General features: G+C 39.5%; 1 long non-coding RNA gene across 1 annotated transcript; it reads right to left on the bottom strand.

Moving 5' to 3' along the window:
* Positions 1-3,312: 3,312 nt before the first annotated feature.
* LOC128892603 (uncharacterized) lies at positions 3,313-4,977 on the bottom strand. Its single transcript, XR_008461114.1, has 2 exons — positions 3,984-4,977; positions 3,313-3,859 (listed from the first exon to the last, which is right to left on the bottom strand). It is a non-coding gene; the product is annotated as an uncharacterized LOC128892603 (long non-coding RNA).
* Positions 4,978-5,060: the final 83 nt, after the last annotated feature.

Genomic DNA, 5,060 nt, shown 5'->3' with positions numbered 1-5,060 from the left:
ACTCTTAATTGATATGTTAACTTGGAAATTTAATTTTTTTTTTTTTTTAATGATTACCACTCTGTTACCAATTCGATCTACTAGCCAACTTCTCATCTCCTCACAGTACATTATACTAACCAACTTCTTTACAGCTTCTTATCTTTAAAAAATGAAGTACGCAAGAATCTTCAGGGCTCACTGTATATTTATAGGATATAGTAGCGTTAATTGTTCTACAATCTCCGAGGTTTTCTCACATTCCGTAAAAAAGTCTACCGAGATCTACTAGTCCCATCGGCGATTTTCAAACTCGTTGCGCCATTTGCCATTTCAATTTTCTCTCTGCAATCAGTCGAATGCTTTTGTTCCTTCGCTTCTCTTCCCTTTCGAAGCTTCTTCTAGAAACAGAAATTATTAATTAGCATTCAGGTTACTTCGAAGTAGTTTCGTTTAAGTTGAAAACTTGTAAACTTGTTACAAACACTTCTCAACTTTCCTCAAGATCGATCAGTCTTTCAGGGTTCTTTACAATTTTCCAGACGTTCCTGCCTTACAATTAATCGTTTTATTATACAGAAAATAAAATTTTCTTAACGCCTGGAGTCTTTGACTCGTGAAGTCCTTTGTCCCTTTTTAATTTCGACCACTTTTTCGATGTATCTCACCGAAGCAAACGTTCATTAGCACCTACGAGTGTTTAACTTCACAGACTGAATGTCGTCTCGGTGTAAAAACTGCCTTGGAGAAGCAGGAGTCGTTAATTAACGTTCACAGTAGTTGGCCTGTTTATCTTAAAAGCTTTTGAATCCGTTGGAAAAGTTTCTCGAGCTTCCTCGAGATTGGACAGTCTTTCAGCATCTCTGCAATCTGTCCCTGTGCTCTCATTTGTCGTCGTTTCATCTTCAAGGATGTAGAATTTGTTAACGCCTGCTGTCCTTTGACTTGAACGGTCCTTAATTTCTTTCAACGCGAAGACTTCCGTTTCCTCTGAAAGGAACACGCAACTTTCTCGATGTGTTGACAGTTTGCGTTACCAAGGAAAACGTTCATTACCACCTGCAAGTGTTTTACTTGGGAATTCCTCTCGAGTTCTTTCTCGGTTAATGGCGAAAACTTCCAGTTTGCGAATTGCCGAACCGCGAGATTAACTTTCCACGATATATATATATACGCTGTAACGCGCTCAAACCACGTGTCCAGAGTCGCGTTTTGTCCTGTTGAGAGGTGGGCGAAATTTTCATTCACACGAGAGGCGAATAAAATATTTATTCGATCGAACGACTAATCTTTCATTTGTTCGTAGTGGTATCTTTCGTTCCATAAATCAAATCCTAATTCCTATCTTTTATTCATTATTCGAAATTTTATATGACCAATAGATGGTGAATAGAAGCCTTAAATAATCAGCTTACAATTGAATAATTATTCAAGAGAACTGTTGTTCGTTTAACTTAGTAGTTAACCCTATAATTTAATTTTTATTGAACGAACGATAGATGAATGGTTATTTATCCTTGATTCATCATTCGAAGCTCTGATTGTCTAGAAGAGCATTTCGCTCACCTCTGGTTTCTAATGGAATCTAGTCGTAAAGAATCGATTACCTCGACGTTTTCTGATCATTTTGTTTCAGTTGCTAATGATCGACGAAAAGAAAGGATCGCTCGATCGTGCTCGTCACGAGCGATTTCAGCGACTCGTCTAGCGATTTGAATCACGAGGTGTCACTGACTTTATAATTCGATCGACACCATCGCGGATTTCCTCTAATCGATCTTTGGAAATTACACTGGAGGAACCCAGAACATATCCGACGTGTTTTTAAGCGGTTTTAAAACGGTTGTAGAGCGTGCTTGATCTTCGATCTTCGTGATTTATGCCTTCGACGACGATCGTGGCGAGCTCGAGAACTATATTTTTAATCGCGCGCGTTCCGTATTTTACTATTCGACACCGAAGACCTTCTTTCCGGTCTCTACGCTACTTGGAGTCCGCGTCGATTCAATTTTTGATCGTTCCGTAACTATTTGCGAATCCACTTGTACGCATAGTTGATATTAATTGTATCTAGCGCGCGTGTCCCGCGCGTGATTCAGTGTCTTGAGGTACAGCTCGGTTGATTTATGCACGATGCCCGATCCTCGATCGATCGGATCGACGATCGTGCTTCGACCGTTCGATGCGTATGACAAAGAAAAACAAAATAGACAGATGTTTAAAAAAGGAGAAAATTCTCAGCGATAATCGAACCAGTTCTCGAGCAATTCCAACGAGCTTCGACGCCGTTTACATATCTTCGTTGCAATAGAGGCAAAAAATAAAATAAATCGTGAGCAGACTGGATGTTTATGCATCTACAGCAATTGGAAATACGGGGAATATACGTATATGAAAATACAAAAATTGAATGACGCGCTTTTAGTTTAATTTCAATTCTTTTTCTGTGTCTTTGAAAATATGAATTAGCATAAACATCCCCAGTCTCGCTTTTCATCGTCGAACGGTCGAACGTACACCAGACCAGAGTCTGGCAACGAATTTTATTCGAACAACACGAGGCATCAATCTACCGTTAACCCTTTCAGTGCTATGAACTTGTTGAACCTGAGCGAGAAATTAAGCTAACTGTTAACCGAGGTAGTTAAAAAAAAAAGTCCGTTACCAACTGAAAAAATACAAACACAACCAGCGACGAATGGGAAAAAGGTCGATAAACCTTTAATTTGTTGTTTGATAACGTTGCCGGTCTCTGCGTCGGCCGCTACGAGCGAAAGAGCACAGACAGACCCTTTCGAGCTTAAAAAAAGAAAACATAAACGATAAACGTAAAAGGATTACAAACAAAACGATAAATGAGAAAACCCAGGGAGAAAAGATTGTTCGTGTCCCAACACGAGCGGACGAAAACAATTTAAAATAGCTGACGTGCGATCCAACTGTGCCTCGAAAAAATCTGAGCGACGTCCCCTCCGACTAAGTATGTAATAGATTGTAAACGTTCACTAACTATTCTTATCGATATTATTGTCATTATTATTACTGTCATCATTATTGACTGTCATTGTTATTGTTAACTATGATTACACCGTCACCGCGCATTAGAGGATTGTTCACGTGCAACTGCGACGTCGCTTCCGCGCGCGACATTCGTGTTTTTACTTCTACGAGCGTTGCGATGGCGTACAGGATTGCTGAGATTACAAAAATTAGCGTTTCACGGACACCAGCTGGAAGGGAAGGATTGTTTCACGGATCCTTGAATCAGAAAACGATCTGATTCAGTCTTGCGCGTATTAATCGAGGATTCGTGGATCAGTGGTTTTTGTTCAGTTTTCTTCTCTGTAATTAAATCAAGCCTCCATGTGGATCATTTCAAATCGGGATTGTTGATCGATACGCTTACAAATTTTTAATTACCGAATTCCATTCCAAAGTCGACGATCTTAGCTTCCATCTTTACCTCCTTTTATCCTCTTCCCTGAAATTAAATCGAGTCTGAGTATCCTCCACCTAGGATCACTTGAAATCTAGCATTGTTATCTAGCTTAGCCTCCATCGAACGATTTTATGCGAAAATTCTGGTTTCCTCGAGAGTTTCTTTTAAATTAAAACAGGTGTCTGTGTTGACAGAATTCAACGCAGTTTGCACTCCACCCTCGAGTAACTCGTCGAGTTTGATCCCCAGATGGTTGATCTCGAGGCTGAACGAGCTTTTCATTAAAACTTCAATTAAAACTCTTGTTCCTTCTCTCCCATCTTCATCAAACATAGTTATCCACGTCGTTTTTTAAATAAAAATTTCTTGACACTGGGCATGCTTCAGAATTCTAATTCAACTTCATCGAGGAATGTGAATAAACATCTCGATCTATGTCAACTCATCTTTAAAGTGACGCATTAGTCTACGGGACGAACCTACATTATTTCCAATCTTGTTAATATATCTCAGAGTTTATCAACGCAACCTTCGACGTTAGATCTCGATCAGATTCTAGCACGACACCCTAAGGGTTCGATTAGCAATCTGAAGTATCTTGTACGATAAACAAACGTGCCAATGCTTATCACGATTTTCGGGTTTACGCTCTGAGATTTTTTATCGAAAATCACGCAGCTCTTGACGTGTTTCCCCTTCTAAATTAAGACAGCTGTCGGCGTCATCATCTAAAATTAACGTCGATAGCGAATCTCTGATATGTAGAATGATTCTGTCGATATGCCTATCGATTCTCGAGGAAACTCAGATATCCTAGAGCCACTAAAAAGTTTTGAATCCAAAGCAATTTATTTATTCGTTCATGAATTTGAGTTGAAAGGAAATTGCTTTTAAAAATCACGATTAACTTTGGTGGTTTTGCCTTCCAACGACCTCCATTCGATACGAAAAGGTGTAGAAAGGTGTTTTCTGGTTTTAATTTACGTTCTCCAGCTGGTGTCGCGTTTCCGCGGAGTCCCAAGCGACGCCAACTGTCGGCGAGAGAGAGGGACGAGCAGAGATGGGCAGGATTCTATTCAAATTCACACTTTATTCAAACAATAAAATTCACTTTTCTTCGATTAAACTATTACTGTGCAAAGTTCAACCTTCGTTCAAGAAAAAGAATATCATTGCGCTATTTATCTCAATAGTTAGCATACTTTCTACCATTTAGAATTTTAGATTCAAATCTCTTCTATTCGATTATCTAAATAAATGAATAATCTCTTCAACAATAATTCGTATTGAATAGTAATTTCTTGTTTTACGTTTCTATTAAACAAATAACGAATCGAAGCTTTACCACCTTCTGTTCGTTATTTGAAACTTTTCACCTAACGTTGCCCATCTCTGGGGAAGTGTGATCCACGAAGGCTAGCTTCTCGAGTCTTCGATCAACGATCCCTCGCGAATATAAAAAATAAATCGCCGTTCAGCGTGTCGTCGCGGGATTTGCCAAACTAAAGAGAAAGAAACGAAGACAAGGGAGTGCATGAGCGAAAATGAGAATGAGTGCGAGAATGGCGCGAGAATGAGAGACGAGAGTGCAAAACGAGAGAGAGAGAGAGAGAGAGAGAGAGAGAGAGAGAGAGAGAGAGAG

Source organism: Hylaeus anthracinus, unplaced genomic scaffold (genome assembly GCF_026225885.1).
Source record: "Hylaeus anthracinus isolate JK02 unplaced genomic scaffold, UHH_iyHylAnth1.0_haploid 12105, whole genome shotgun sequence".
NCBI lineage: Eukaryota > Metazoa > Arthropoda > Insecta > Hymenoptera > Colletidae > Hylaeus > Hylaeus anthracinus.
This window is presented reverse-complemented; position numbering and strand designations above follow the sequence as displayed.